The following is a 16,017-nucleotide window of genomic DNA, read 5'->3' on the forward strand; positions in this document are numbered from 1 at the left end:
AGGAGGCTCCAGCTGGAGGGAGGGGCAAGGCGAGCCTGGAGCCTGAAGGTGCAGAGGGCTCCAGGGCCAGGAAGGAGCCTGAGGGGCCGCAGGGAGGGGGAGGGGCTGGGGGCTAGGGGTCAGAGATCTCAGAGTCCCTGGGGCCGAGGTCAGGGTGGACTGAGCAGAGTGAGGCAGGGGTCTGGGGGCGTGGAGCAGGGCAGGGACGGCTCAGCCCTGAGTGTCAATGGGGCTCCAGCTGCTGGGGAGAGACTGAAGGGAGCAAGGCTGGGGCAGAGGCGGGGAGCAGGCGGGAGGCCTCTGACTGGTCCAGGCACCATGGTGGTAGGGCCAGGGTAGGAGCCTGCAGATACTAGATCTGGTGTCACGTGAAGGTCGAACAAACAGAATATGAGGATTACTCAGTCCATAAATATTAAGCATTGTTAGTTCTTAAAAATTCATACTATTTTTGCCCAACATCTGCTTACAGAAAGCTATTCTAACATTTGTTGTTTTGAGGGGTTGTTTGTTACTGCATCATATCCTAACATATCCTGACAGTCACACCGAGGTGAAGTCAGTTGTGAAAATGTACTTGTATATGAGTAGAAAAAAAGAATGAAGAAATAAAGTAAAAACTACTGTCTTTAGGAGGTGAGATATCAGTGATTTACATACCATTTAATGTTTGCACTTTCCAAACGCCTCCCAGCAAGCATGCACAACTGTATTAAGGGGGAAGACGATCATTGAGGAGAACACCTGCCCTGGGCTGTGGGCACCTCTCCCTCACCTCACCCAGTGGGCCCCTTATTATAGAGCCTCTCGTTCTCTAATTGTCCGCCCTGCATAATCTAGCACGGCCATAGACCGTCTTGTTCCCAAACGTTTACTCTAATGTCTTCTGGCCTGGGTTTCTCAGCTGTCAGCGCAGCGGTCTTGGGAAGGGAGATCTTCAGGGTCTGCTCAGTGCCCGCACTCCCTCAGGGCCTGGAATGATAAGAGCTAAAGCCCAGTGCCAGGCACTCTGCTGAGCACTTTGCATGCATTAATCCACTGAATTACTTCAACAATCCTACAAAAGAGGCACTATCTCTATCCCCGCATTTTACAGATGATGATACGAAAGCTCAGAGAGGTTTAGAAACTCATCCAAGGTAACACAGCTCAGAAGTGGCAGAGCTGAGCCTTGAATCCGGGCAGTCTGCTCCCAAGTCCCTGTTGTTCCTGCTCATTGAGTGTCAATCTTTACTATGCCTGGGCCCTGTGCCGGGGGCTTCGTGCCCAGAGACAGCACGGGGGCATTTCCCTGCCAGCTGAGTCATGCTAGTAATTGTGCTTACTACACCAGTAACATGCATCGGGGGCTCCCCTGCACCAGATATTTAACACACGTTAAGGCATGGGGTCCCCCCAGCATCCTACACACTGGACTGTCACAGTCTCTGTGTTACAGAGGAGGATCCAAAGCACAGAGAGCCCCTCAGTGCCCAGAATGTCCCCCTAAGTGCTGCCTGCCTTTGTCACATGAGCCCAGGCATTGGCCTCCCACTGAGGCGGCCTCATCAAATCCTCACGATAACCCTGTGTGGTCGGCATTACCATGCCCATTTCACAGAGGGGAAAACCGATGAGGCTCATGGAGGGTAAGCCACTTGCCAAGTCACACAGCGAGTGAGTGCTAGGGGCTGAATCTGCACCTGGGCCCGTGGGATCCGGTGGTGAGAGGCCCAGTCTGGGGGACACCCTCCGGATGCAGGAGAAGCCGCTCACCTGGGGCAGAAGAGATCACCAGCCCCGACACAACATAAGAGTAATAACAGAATCCTCCACTGAGCATATCAGATGGTTACCACATCTAAGTCTGGCCTCCTCCCCATAAGGCAGACCCTTTTATTATCTCCAACTCACATGTGAGGCCACTGAGCTCAGAGAGGTGAAGTAATTTTTCCAAGATCCCACAGCAAGGAAGTGACAGAGCCCCGACTGGAAACCTGGGTGGGCCAAAGCCTGTCATCTAAGCAGTGCCTGGGCTCGGGACCATTCTTTTTTTATTTATTTATTTGAGAGAGAGAGTGAGAGAGAGAGTGCATGAGTGGGGTGAGGGGCAGAGGGAGAAGCAGACTCCCTGCCAAGCAGGGAGCCCGACACGCGGCTCAATCCCGGGATTCTGGGATCAGGACCTGAGCCGAAGGGAGCCGCTTAACCGACTGAGCCACCCAGGCGCCCCATGGTCTCGGGACCATTAACAGGGACTGAGCCTCCACTGTCGGGGTTGGGATTCTGAGTACAGCAGCACCCTCTGGAGAGGCCCCAGCAGAGATGCTGTCCTGAGAACAGGGAGGGGAGAGAGCAGGAGGCTTATTAGGGAAGGGAGGGGGAGCCTGGAACATGAACAGCCAAGGAACCCGGCCCAGGTGGGGGCCTCCCTGCAGGGACCCCTGTGACTCAGGGCAGCGCTGCTCCAGAGGGACAGCGTCACTGGGTGGTGCCTGGGTGGCCGCCTGGGCTCCAGGGACCTGACTCACGGTGGGTCCTAAATCTGACGGGACTTTGTCACCCAGCGTAATTGTCTTAATTGTCACTGTCATGGCTAAGAACGTTCTGTGACAGCCAATCAACTCAGAACATCGGCAGTAGGCCCAGAGAAGGCAGCAGCTGAAGATGGTTTGGCAGGATTTGGAAGGGAAGAAGGGGTAACTGGAAGCCTGGGGGAGACTCAGGCTGGGGGGCTGGCTGCCTGTTCCGGGGGTGGGGCGTTTCCCAGCCCCAGAAGGCTCCACTCACCGAATATCAGAATCAGAGGATGTCAGAGCAGGGTTGAATAATAATATTACAATCTTTGAATCTCCTCCAGCCCACCTTGGGTCTCCTCGAGGTGTTTGTCACCACCTGGCATTGTCACCCATGCCCCCAGCAGAACAGCAGCTGAGTCCCCCGCGCCTAGAATAGAGCCTGGCACAGAACTATTTGGTGAACGTGCGGTTGGGAGAACAGGCCTCAGTTTACTCATCTGTAAAAGGGGGACGTCAACTCTAGGGTCTCTCCCTGGTGTACCTCTAAGCCCCACTCCAGCCATCTCTCTGGGAAGCTGGGAGGACCAGGAAGGCTGGAAAGGTGGCAACGAGCCCGTGCCTGAGTGGGGGGGGCTGGCAGCAGTGACAGTGAGCCCCCCCACCCCCAGCAGGCCTGGGCTGCGTGTTCCACGTCACACTTGGAATGCTGCCAAGCCAGCCAGGAGCTTCATGTGCAGTTCTTAAACCGATGTACCTGTAGGTGCATGATTATTGGAAACGGTTTTTGCATATTTCAGTAAAACTATCAATGTAGAACATATTAGCCATCATTATCACATGCTTATGTTTTGAAAGGATATATAGCATATATTATTTCCTCAAAAATGGAACTTGCCGATTGTAATCAAGGAACAATGACACCATTGATTACATTGTTTACTCATCATCGTGGAGAAGGAGAGCAAGAGGGACCAGGGGCAAATCTCCCCACACTTCAGGCAGGTTCTGGGGCCCTGAGCTCCCGAGGGACAGAGATCGGGGTGAGAAGAGGGATCAGGCGCAGCCACCAGCCTGGGACCCGGGGACGGGCAGCAGGGCCGGGAGGGGTCACCTGCGCGCCTGCCTGTGCCGGCTCCTGCCAGGCCCTGCAGTGGCTCAGAGCACGGTGGCTGGCATCTGTTTGCCCGCACTTGACCTGGGGTCACCGTCCTGCGCCCCAGCTGTAAAATGGGGACGGGGCGGCTCGTCACGGGGTGGCTGGGAGGAGTCAGTGCGCGAGCACAAGTGAGGGGCGCCCAGCACACGGAGAAAGCGCTCCCGCGTGTGAACTGCTCTTCTGCTGTCACCCCCGGGACGGTCACAGAGGAGGCACCACGGGCCCACTTCTCAGACGGGGCTCGTCGCGGCCACAGCTAACAGCTGTTAACACCCCCGCCCACCAGGTGCCTCCACGCACGACCTTGCCACCTGCATGACCCCCCTCAGCAGGTGCTGTCGTGGCCCACACTCCACAGGGGAGGAGGCTGTGCCGTGGACCGGATCCCATGGCCCGTGGGGACTGAGGCTCAGTGCAGGGCTTTCGGCCCCCAGGACTGGGCTTGGCCACCAGCCCTGACCCCACCCTGCCCGGGACACTCCGTCACAGCGCTGAGGAGAAGGTGGTGGACACGGGTGGCCGCCCACCCCACAGCCCACCGCTCCTTCCTTCCCTCGCAGAGCCCTGGGTTCCTTCTGCAGCAACAGACCTGGTGGGCCTCCTCAGCCCAGGGGTGAAACCATGCCCGACATGCCACCCCCCCTAAAATCCAGACATGGCTTTAGGAGTGGGGCTGTGACCCAGATCCGGTCATTGAGGTGTGAGGGAAATCTGCTGGTGGAGGGAGAGCTCCTGGGAAATATTTTCCTGCCTCACTCTACTGCCCTCCTCTAGACTTGAATGCTGGCTTGTGAGATGATGTTTGGAGCTCTGGCAGCCGTCTTGCTACCCTGAGGCAATATACTAATGACAAAAAGCCAATAGCCAAGTATGGTAAAGAGGAGTGATGGAAAGACCCTGGGTCTTTGTTGAAGTCTCTGAGCATTTGACCAAGCTGCAACCACCTTCCTCCAGACAACTGATTATGTGAGAACATCTCATGTCTCAATTGCTTGGGTGACTGTTTTTGAGTTCTCTGACACCTGCTGCCCAACCCACCTTAACTGATAGAGGTGCCTACTCGGTGCCCCATGCACGTCTGCCATAGCCCTCACCACACAGGTTCATGGCCGTTTGTCCACATCTGGCACCCCTTCAGACCCTTGAATCCTGCAAGTGAGGGTGGTGTCTTGCAGGTCCTTGTAGCTCCCAAGTGTCACACGGACAACGATTACCACAGCGTAATAATATGAAGGAAGGGATGAAGGAAAGAATGGTTAATAAATAAATGATCATAGTGAAGGTGGAGATGCTTTGTAAACTGTGAAGTGCTGGGCCCAAGTGCAGGATGAGGTTCTGGCATGTGGGTAGCTGTGGGGGATGGAGAGAGTGCAGAATGGAACGCAGAGACTAGAGAAGAAGTTTCCTCAGGGGGAATGAGGCTGTGTCTTTCTCTCGGATGCCCCCGCCTCTCCACCCTGCTGCACAGACCACAGCCGCCAGGTCCGTGAATCCCCCCGCCGACCCCGCGCGCAGGCCTCCCCTGGGCTGCTGAGCCTCTGATGGCGAGCGCCTCTCTCCCCAGGCTTCGTGCTCTGTCATTTTCTCTCTACTGTGAGAAAAGTGCTGTGAGAAAACAGTGGCTACAATCATGCCAACTGTGATTCTTTGTGTTACTTTTTGAAGGTGTAAGAGGAGGGGGCACCAGGAGGGGGGCAGCAGGGGGGCACAACAAGAGAGGAGGGAGCAAGGAGTGGGAAGAAACTGATCAGGGCCAAAGGCTCTCGAAAATTCCCATCCAGGTTTCCCAGGGACACTGGATTAAAGGAGCATTCCAAATGAATTTTGCCATCAGGGTAAGAGACCTGCCTCCCCTCGAATGCCTTACATTGACAGTTGGCTTCAAGAGATTTGACAGAATTCATTTGTCCAAGCAGACAGGGGAGATCTCGGTATTAAGCAAAACACCTTCCACCAGGAGAATTCTGTTAACTGCTTAACTTAGTAGAGGGGAGTTTCTGGCAAAACTGGGAAGTCCTTTGTTTCCCCTGGAGGATTGCCTGTGGCGGGGCGGGCAGAGGTGGCCATGGCCGAGCCCCTGCCTGGGCCTCCTTGTGTCTGCCGCACCCTCCCCCCCCCCCCAGCCGCCCTCAAGGTGGCCCTGGGGAACCAGCATGCAGAGCCCTGACCTGCCGGAGTTTGAGGCTGGGGCCAGCCGCTCTTCTGCTCCAGGCCTCAGTGTCCCCTCTGTCACCTGCTCTGCCTTTCAAAGCCATCTCGAAAGCAGACTTCCCGGGTCACCTGCTTTCATCCACACGGTTCCCGAGGGCTTACTCAGTGTGGGACTGGCCGTAGTCACTCACCCCCCAACCTCAGGGATTGTCTGTGAAAACAACAAGCTGGATGAGCTTTACCTGCACGAGCCCACAGTGCGAGGTGACGCTCACGAAGGGGTGGCTGGGATGGTGGCGATTATGACGGTGACGGTGAGGTGGCGAGTGTAACGAGGGAAACTGACAGTGACGGCAGTGACGATGACAAGGACGAGGAGGAGGAAGAAGGCCCCTCCCCAGGAGCGGTGGTCAGATCAGAAGTCATCACACTAACAATGGCCGGCCCCACCGGGACGTTTCCTAAGCTTTGTCTCCATCCCGCAGAGGACAGGTGCCGTTGGGTACCCACTGGGCCCCCACCTCCCCACCTGTTACCCCCACACCCTGGGCTCCCAGCCCTCCCACGGTGCCCTGCCTGCAGCCCGGGCCTGTGGCGTCCTGGCCGGTCACAGAGTCAACCGGCCTGACGGAGAGCAGCTCCGACCAGCAGCTGCCCTCCCGCTGGCAAGCCCAGCACGTCCCTCTGGCCCCCAGCCCGTGGCGTGAGAATGATACCTGCCCCTGCCTTCGCTTTCAGGGGCTTTGTAAGGGGTGAACACAGTAGGACCTCAAGAAGCAGCCATTGACCTGCCCAGGACCCTCACTTCGCAGAATGCCTCTGGACCACTCTCCAGGTCGGCTTCCCTCCCCAACCCCAAACAGGGTCAGAGCCACCCTGTTTTCAGAGTCGGGGAGGACGACAGGTGGCAGCTTCCTCTATGCAAGCACCACATCTCCAGTGGCCCCAGCAGCATTCAAATCAGGCAACCCCCTGCCTCCCGGCCAAGGGCTGAGCGTGTGCACACGGGAGCGGTTGTGTGTGCGTGTGCGTGTGCAGTGCCCCACATTCTTCAAGGCCTCCAATGTGCCCCCTGACACTGTGTCTAAAAGAGATTCCTCCCAGGGCCCGGGCCACGGGGACGGGCAGAAAGACAAGCCCTCCACCAGCAGCCTCCAGATTACGTCTTGGTTCCTGTCTACTCGGCCTCGCCTGCGGAAGGAATGTGCTTTTTCAAAATAAACTTTGTGATTACCTGGTGAATCACACTTCATACATTTGTTGATGAAGGTGGAAATGTGTACCATGTAAATATTGCAGCTATATCCTAGTGTTCGTGACTCTGTTTTAGCGGTTCCTCATTGTCCAATTTCCTGGGGGCCTCAAAGCGGGGAAGAAGCAGGGTGGCTCCGGGCGCCGAGAGGGTGGCGCCGGGCGGACGTGGGTGCAGGGGACGGCGCGTCACACGGCAGCCGTGCACCTGCTCGCAGGTGCGGGGCCCCGGTAAGTGTGACTATGGACATACTGGATGCACGCGTGTGGGGTCTGATCCCGTTACCTTCCTGCCTCATGGATGGAAGAGAGGGAGGGAGTTGAATGAGCGAGCGAGTGACTCCCCACCAGCAGTGTGTGAGCAGAAGCCGTGCCAACATCATGCCCCCAGAGCCCCAGCCAGACCCTGGCATGCAGGGGGCCCAGGAGAGATGTTTGTTGAACGGATGAATCGGGGTCCCTGGAGGTGGTCACCAATGGACGGTGGATGGCTAGAAGCAGAAATCAGAAGCCATGGTCAGGGGGCAGGGAGCCCTGAACACCGACGGAGCGTGGGCGGGTCAGGTACGGTGGTCCTGAGTCACCCCGGGACAGGCCTGGTCATCGGCAGCTATCTGGTGTCTGTTCTCTGGGGGGAGTAACATGGGAGGACCAGATGTTCTCCAGTCTGTCTGTTACCACCTGCAGCCCACTTCTTCCCCTCCAGGCTTCTGCTTTTTTTTTTTAAGATTTTATTTATTTATTTGAGACAGAGAGAGACAGAGAGCACATGAGAGGGGGGAGGGTCAGAGGGAGAAGCAGACTCCCCGCTGAGCAGGGAGCCCGATGCGGGACTCGATCCCGGGACTCCAGGATCATGACCTGAGCCGAAGGCAGTCGCTTAACCAACTGAGCCACCCAGGCGCCCCTAGGCTTCTGCTTCTGTGTCTGATGCAGCACCGTCACGTCCACACCCCACTTGGACCCCCAGGCAGGGACTCTCTTCCTGACCAGACCCTCCCAGGCCTGTCCCACCCCACCCCACCCACTTCCATGGCTCTCTGGGCTGCCCTGCCCGCCATCCCCTAAAGTGTGATCACTGTCCGAATTCCTGCAGGGTCATGGGTGGATAGTGTGCAGCGAGCTGTGGGGAAGGAATGCAGCTCTGTGCTCAGGATCATGGAAGTCAGTGCCGGGGCCAGACAGGCAGCAGAGATGAGCTAGTTACCCGTGGCCTTGATGGGCCCCTCTGTGACTTGGTGAGGCCCTCAGAGCCTCAGAGGGAGGCAGCAGCGTGGCCCCTCACCCTACACCCCCTTACACCCCCACAGCTTATTTCAGGCGAGGTCGGTCATACAGGATTCTCACTGGAGCCTCCAAATTTGCCATCAGTCTCCAAGGCAGGGGCAGCGAGGAGCGAGGAGCCTGTCACCAGGCAGCCCTTATTTGCCTGTTCGGTGGAAACAGCAAACAGCGGTATTGAGCTGTGTCCCAAGGGACACAGTGTTAAGTAGCTTACTCACATCATCCCATTTAGAAGTCACAAAACCACAGAGGTGGGTGTTATTACTGCCACCTTTCTCACAGAGGTGGAAGCCCAAGGCTCATCCGTGGTTGCCAGTCACGCAAGGCAGAGCCAAGCCCCAAACACCCTTTAGCCCATTACCCAGTGTGAGGCTGCCCTCTGGAAACATGGCTCCAGCCCTATATAAATGCTGTCACTTTCACCGCGTGTTTGCACGGCAAGTGGCTTTCAAAGGTCACCTGGTCTTACCCTCCTATTTTCCAAGCTAGAAGCAGACGCCTGGAGGGGCTGTCACTAACACCAGGGTCTGCCACGGTTAGAGCCTGGCCTGGGGCTAGAAGCCTGCCTGCTTGGCCCAGTGATGTTCCATCTGCTACGCCCAGGCATGATCCGTGTCTCCTGGGCCCAGGCGTGATCTGTGTCTGCTGGGTCTAGGTGTGATCCGTGTCTGTTGGGCCCAGTCATGATCCGTGTCTCCTGGGCCCAGGCGTGATCTGTGTCTGCTGGGTCTAGGTGTGATCCGTGTCTCCTGGGCCCAGTCATGATCCGTGTCTCCTGGGCCCAGGCGTGATCTGTGTCTGCTAGGTCCAGGCGTGATCCATGTCTCCTGGGCCCAGGCGTGATCCATGTCTCCTGGGCCCAGGCATGATCCGTGTCTCCTGGGCCCAGGCATGACCTGTGTCTGCTAGGTCCAGGCATGATCCGTGTCTCCTGGGCCCAGGCATGATCTGTGTCTGCTGGGTCCAGGTGTGATCCGTGTCTGCTGGGTCCAGGCGTGATCTGTGTCTCCTAGGCCCAGGTGTGATCCGCGTCTGCTGGGTCCAGGCATGATCCATGTCTCCTGGGCCTAGGCATGATCCGTGTCTCCTGGGCCCAGGCATGATCTGTGTCTGCTAGGCCCAGGTGTGATCTGTGTCTACTGGGCCCAGGTGTGATTCTGTAACCAAACCAACGTGAGTTCGCTCCTTGTGAGTCACAGAAACTACACCAGATGAGTTGTCACACAAAGAAAAAACTTATTTAGGGCAAGTAAGTGGATCACGTGGAAAAGCTTCCAAAGCCATGACTCCCCAAAAGCGGGTGAGTAGGTACCTTTTGTTTAGGGTTAGGATGAGTATTTAGATAGGGAAGCTCTTGTCATTAAATGTGGGGGGGTGTCCCCATGTGCCTGGAGGAAACATGCCTAGACACACATTGTATGTTATGTAAATGAGGCTGAGGCTCCTCCTTGGGTAGAGATTTTAGTATTATAATGAGGTAAAGGTAATTATAATAATGATTATAATGAGGTCACCCCATGGTCCATGCACACAGGCGTCCGTCACGGTTTATCACACAGGGTCTGAGTGGTCTGGGCCGGTGGGAGGTCTTGGCAAGGCCGGCACCATCAGCCGAGGGCTGGTTTCGGGTTTCATTTGCCCGAGTTAAGGGGTAGGCCAGAGAGAAGAGCCTAAGGAAAGATATAAGACAGCGGTTAGTGAGTAGGGGCAGGTGGGCAGTAAAGGGCAGGTCTTGGGGTCAAGCTGGTGACAGTTGGTGTCGGTGCATCCGTGAGGCGAGCTCCTGCCAGGCAGTGGGACCGTGCCCACAGCCTGCGCACCTGCCATCCGCCAGTCCGACCGGCGGGGGCTGGCACCGAGCGTCTGGCAGGTGGAGACACACACGCACGGGGATGGGTCAGTGCCCTGCGGAGGCGGCAGCGTGACAAAAACAATACATTGTAACCGGGGCCACCATTTGCCGAGTGACAGGCACAGCACTTTACTGGCATCATCTCATTGAATCTTCCCATGACCTTGAAGACACTTGTCCAAGGTCACCTTCCGAGAAGACGCTGGGCCTGGAATTGAGGAAAGCCCAGGTCCCTGAGAATTTAGGCTCAGAAGGGCTGCGCTATGCAGGTAAACAGGGAAGGCCCACCCGGCCGCACCTCTGCCGTCAGGACGACCCAGCCCGTTTCTTACGTGGATGCAGGGCCTCTGCCAACACCGGCCAGGGCTGTCCCGCGCAGTAGCCCCTGGCCGGCTGGAGCGGAGGTGTACTATGAGCCTAAAAACACCAGATTTTTAAGGCTTAGTATGGATAAAATGCACACTCTCTCATTATTAATAGTCTACTAGTATTACCAGTTGAAATGATGTATTAGGTTCAATAAAACACATTCTTAAAGTAAATTTCACTTTATTAACTTTTGTAATGTGGCTACTACAAAATGATATTTTTATTGGACAGCACTGATCTGAACCCCAAGTTCAGGCTGACTGCTGACATCCCACCTGGAGGCGAGGAAGTGCGCCTGGTCCTCCACCTGCCCCCCCGGGAGCCCCGCACCACTCTGCAGAGGCAGGCCCACCGCCTGGGTCCTGTGTATGCGCCTTCACCCGCATGGCCCCACTGTCCGTTCCTCAGCACCCGTCACAGCAACCCGGACACAGAGCAGGCCTCTGGTGGTGTCACAACCACCTGCTGTCATCAACCCCATTACACAGATGAGGAAACTGAGGCTCAAAGCATCGAAGTTCACACAACTGCTAAGTGGTGGGGCCAGATTCAAACCCATTCGCTACTGCAGGTGGCCCAGATTCAGACAGGCACCAAGTCAGCTCTCGGGGCATTTGAGGGCACCGTGACTCACCAACCCTCAAGGTCACATCATCTCAGCTCACCAAAGTGTCCACTTCAGAAACAAAGTGTAGACTTTAGCATCCAGCGTCCCACCCTCCCGGATTCCCCTACTCACAGCACCAGAGTGGCTTAGACCCACCAATTCCCACAGTCAGAGCACCGGCGAGTCTGCAGACCACAGAAGGGGCGTGTTTGAGACCCGCAGACCCTGAGAAGCCCAGACTCCAGAACTCATAGATGCTGGAATCATGAGACCACGTGTTACGCCCCCGAGGGCTCACGTGAGGCCTGCCCAGAGCACAGGGCGTGGCAGGGGTACAGTGTGGACACTGAGCCTGCCCAGGACTGGCCCAGGGTGGGGTACTCAGGACCACAGCCCTGAGCTGTGTCCAGAGCCCTGTGTAGCCTTCACTCTCCGGCTGGATGGAGCTGCAGCTCGAGCAAAGGTAGAAGTCAGACCCGTACCCAAGGAGAGGTGGCTGGTAAAGACAAGGGGTGTCTACACTGGGAGGCACAGGACTTCACAGGAGGGAGAAGGTCTGATTTTCTGGGGCATCCTGGAAGGCTTCCTGGAGAGGGTGTTCTTAGAGCTGGACCCAGAGGGAAAGTGGGGTTAGGCTCTGGGCTCATGGTCAGAGCAGCAGGTCAGGCTAATTCCACACAGAGGATGCACCTTGAGCAAAGTATGAGGCACTCTTGAGGACTGGCGAGTGTTCTGGAAAGCTTGTAGCTCAGTGCGGGTGAGGGTGAGGGTCTAAAGAGGATGGAGCTGTACAGACAGTTGTGGATGGGTCATCGGGGGCTGGGCACGCCAGCTTCAGTTTGCACTTTGGATGCCTCCAACAGTCTGAAATACTGGGGTACCGGTAGCGCCGGGGGAAAGGGATGACAGGCCCGGGGAGCCACTTCCCGAGCAGATACTGCACACCGGGCGTCTGCGGGGCACTTCATGTACATCTCGCATTTCTTTGTAACCCAGCCTCTGTGGGGCAGGTGTCACGACCCGCATTTGAGATGTCGGGAACCGAGGCTCAGAAAGGGAAACAAAAGAAAGAAAGAAAGATAGCTCATTCTCGATCACATGGCTGGTGAGAAGCGAGGCCGCTAAGGGCCCCGGGGGTCTCAGCCATCAAGGCCCCAGATGACCATGGGAGGGGAGGGGACTGGAAGGGATTGTCAGGGGTCCACAGGGACATGACCAAGAGTAAACAGGGGAGGCTGGGGGAGGGGAGGCGGGGAAGGAGGGAGAGTGAAGGGGGTCCCTGAGCCTGACAGCCCAGGGGACTCAAAAGGGCCGAATCTGAGGACAGAGCAGGCTTGGGGAGGGGTCAGGGAGGCGGCTGGGCCACACCTTCTGGTCACCAGAGCCGGCCTCTGACGGGCTGGGCGTGCTGGTCCCCTTCTGCTGCAGGCACTGCTGGGCCACAGGGAAAACACGAGGAGAAGTCCCAGATTGGCGACAGACTCTGCTCCTGATCAGTGATGGATCCTCAATCCTCGTTGGGACTAATTACACCAGGTAATGACATGTCCGCATAAACACTCCCAGGAGGGCTGAGGAGGCCCAGCGGACCATGGGAGGTCCCCACCCCGTCCCTGGGACCACCCACGTAGACCCGGGAGGCGCATCTGCAGGATGGGGACTTTGGAGTCGGCAAACCGAGCTCCCTATCCTGGCTGTGGCCGGTTACTAGCCCTGGGACTTCAGGCTTCATCTGGCTGAGCCTGTGTCCACATCTGTAAATTAGGGCTAATAACAGTATCAGCCTGAAAGAGTTAGTAGGATTTGGTGGGAGAGTCTATGGATAGTGCCCACTTCCTGACACTGTGAGCCCCTCTCCCTCTCCTTCCAGGCTCCCTCACTGCCCCCACCCCAACCCCGACGTACCTTCTCCCAGCAAGGGGATGCCCAGCTGCTAATGTTCCCCCAATATCCACCGGGCGTTGTTTTCAGGACCCAGGCCCAGCTCTTCGTGAGCATTCTTGGACAGCCCTGTGAAGTGAGGTTTTATTCATCTTCCTTTATAAAGGAGGAAACAGAGACCACCAGAGAAGTGATGTGGAAACCACACGGCTGACAAGGGACAGCGTCAGGACTAAAACTCAAATCTGTATGACTCTACCAGCAGGTGATCTCGCTTAGACCAGCTCAGGGGGAGCTCAGGCTGGGCCTTCTTGCCAAGCAGGGCTGCCGGGGACCTGGCAGTGCGCCCCCCTCCTCCCCGACTGTCCCCAAGCGGGAGGGCGACTTCACAGCGTGACAGTGAACTCTTCCCCGCCTCTACCCGACCAGGACCAACCCCCGCCCTCTCTCAGATAAATGCAGCTTCAGGGTCTCCCCAGCTGTTGAGGACACCACGTGGGGTCACAGGCTCACCCTGCCCTCCCCACCGCAGCATCTCCAGGCCCTGTAAACGAATGACATGTCGACGTATATGAGTTGCACCAAGAGCAATTCTGCCGCCTCTCCCTGGTGACGATTATGCCCTTGAACCGCGCCTTCCCCCTGGAGAGACCTGAGTGCTCCTGTCAATGTCAGTGTGTGAGGCGCCCAGGCCCGTCACCTCCCGCCTGGGGCCCAAGGCAGGCAGCACGGTGGGCTGTGTTCCTTTCCTTTCAGAGCCAGGCTCTGGATGAAAGCCCCACTCTGCTACTTACCCATCCTGTGCCTTCGTTTCCTCCTCTGAAAAGTGACGCGACGAGAGCGCCTGGCTCACATGGCTGCCACGAGGACCAAGTCAGTACAGGGAGAGAGCTTAGGACCACGGCCCCAGTGCACGTTGAACATCAGCCTTTGTAAGTTAGAGTCAGCATCATTAGCGTCCTCTTCCCTCCTCCCCACCCCCTGCCCCCACCCTCACCAAACCCCACCTCTGGGACCAACTCCTTGCTCCTGGACACCTGCCCCCAGTCCCCACGGGGCAGCAGCTCACATAGGCTTTGGGGTAAGACGGTGGCCTTTCCCAGGGGCCTCTGGAAACAGGAGCAGACTTCGGGGCCCAAAGAGATGTGTTCCTCAGAAGGAGCAACCTTTTTAGCATCTCCTTTAGGGACAGACCAGCTGACGGTTCTGATGCCCAGGAGCCCCCATCATGGGGCTTTGGAAGCAGGTGATCAAGCAGGGCAGCCCTGGGGGGTGGGGTGGCAGTGCCCATTATTTGCTGCATTTCCTGTGGGTCTTGGGCCCCAGGCTGGGGACCCTGGTGCTTGGAGATGAGTCAGGTATGGCCCCTGTCCCCCGGGAGCCTCAGCATCAACAGAGCGGACAAGATAAGAAACTAAAGAACTATATTCTCGGGAGTGAGGCCACCATGGAGCCTGGGACCATGCCTACTCTATTCCACTCTCGGGCCAAGGTGGTACCTGATGAATACATGAAAGATGATGCAGACAAGGCAAAGGGTACCTTAAGTACAAACCTTGGATTAAAGGAAGAGTTAAATAAATGTGTGAGGAATACATAGAGCAAAGACACAAATAAATAAATGGCTACCATCTGAGGGATCAGGGAAGGCTTCCAGGAGGAGGCAGCCTTTGAGCTGGATGTTGAAGGACTGGCAGAATAGAGATACGCAAAGATAGTGGAAATGGTAGGCACAACAGAAGCAAAGGTCCTGGGGCACAGGGTGTGGACTTCAGGCAGGGCAGGACAAAGCCTGGTTTGGTGTGCATTTGGCAGAGGTATGTGGGCTGGACGTGGCGGAGGTTAGTGGACTTGGAACAATTCCCGAATGCCCGGATCACAATCAGGTTCTGCCACAGAGCTCAGTCCCGCACGCCAGCCTTTCTGTCAGCCTGATCTAGGGTCTCAAATTTCTTAAAGGTGCACATTCTCTGGCCTGTTTCCAGAGATTCCGAATCAGCAACCTGGAGCCAGGCCCAAAAATCTGCATTTGTGCGAGCTCCCAGCTTGGTTGTTCCGAGGCAGAGTTTGGCACGTGCACTTGGAGAAACTCTTAGATCTCCTAAAGAGCGGGCAGCTGAGCAGGAGCCACAGCCGAAGTGGACGGCTCGCCAGGGTCCCTGAGGCCTTCGCTCCCCTGCGGAAGCTGGACTCAGAAATGGAGCTGGGACCCAGTGAGGCCTCCTGGTTTTGGACCCAGGACCAGCTGCCAAGGAGCTCAGGTGTCTGCAGGAGAAAGGCAAAGGTGTGAGATGCGGGCTGCAGTGGGAATAACTCCGTGCACATCGACAGCCCGGGTGGTTGCCGGAAATACTACCTACCGCCCCTGTATTCACCCGTTCACTTGCTCTTGGTCAACGGGAATCAGGCGAGACAGGAAGGAGCTCAGGAGGTGGGGCCCTGGGTGGGCTCCCTAAGGAAGTGACTGAATCCTTCTCCCCAGGGGACCACAGGACCTCAGATGGAGCCGGCCATTGGGACTGCCGGTGATGGAAGGGCAGGCTTTCACTCGCCTACCCCTCTTCTACAAACCTGCCCACCTCCCACCTGCCTGCCCTCCTCCCACCTGCCTGCCCTCCTCCCACCTGCCTGCCAGCCTCCCACCTGTCTGATCACCTCCTACCTGCCTATCACCCCCTACCTGCCTGATCACCTCCTACCTGCCTATCACCTCCTACCTGCCTTCCAGCCTCCTACCTGCCTTCCAGCCTCCTTCCTGCCTTCCAGCCTCCCACCTGCCTGATCACCTCCCACCTGCCTGATCACCTCCCATCTGCCTGATCACCTCCCACCTGCCTGACCACCTCCTACCTGCCTATCACCCCCTACCTGCCTGATCACCTCCTACCTGCCTGATCACCTCCCATCTGCCTGATCACCTCCCACCTGCCTGATCACCTCCTACCTGCCTATCACCCCCTACCTGCCT

The 16,017-nt window shown here is 57.0% G+C and overlaps 1 long non-coding RNA gene across 1 annotated transcript; it reads right to left on the reverse strand.

Annotated features, from left to right (window-relative positions):
- Positions 1–12,536: 12,536 nt before the first annotated feature.
- Positions 12,537–13,972, reverse strand: LOC115939873 (uncharacterized). Its single transcript, XR_004074645.2, has 3 exons — positions 13,844–13,972; positions 13,074–13,178; positions 12,537–12,599 (listed from the first exon to the last, which is right to left on the reverse strand). It is a non-coding gene; the product is annotated as an uncharacterized LOC115939873 (long non-coding RNA).
- Positions 13,973–16,017: the final 2,045 nt, after the last annotated feature.

The sequence above is a fragment of the Leptonychotes weddellii genome, chromosome 4 (assembly GCF_054177405.1).
Source record: "Leptonychotes weddellii isolate Sample4059 chromosome 4, ASM5417740v2, whole genome shotgun sequence".
Taxonomy (NCBI): domain Eukaryota; kingdom Metazoa; phylum Chordata; class Mammalia; order Carnivora; family Phocidae; genus Leptonychotes; species Leptonychotes weddellii.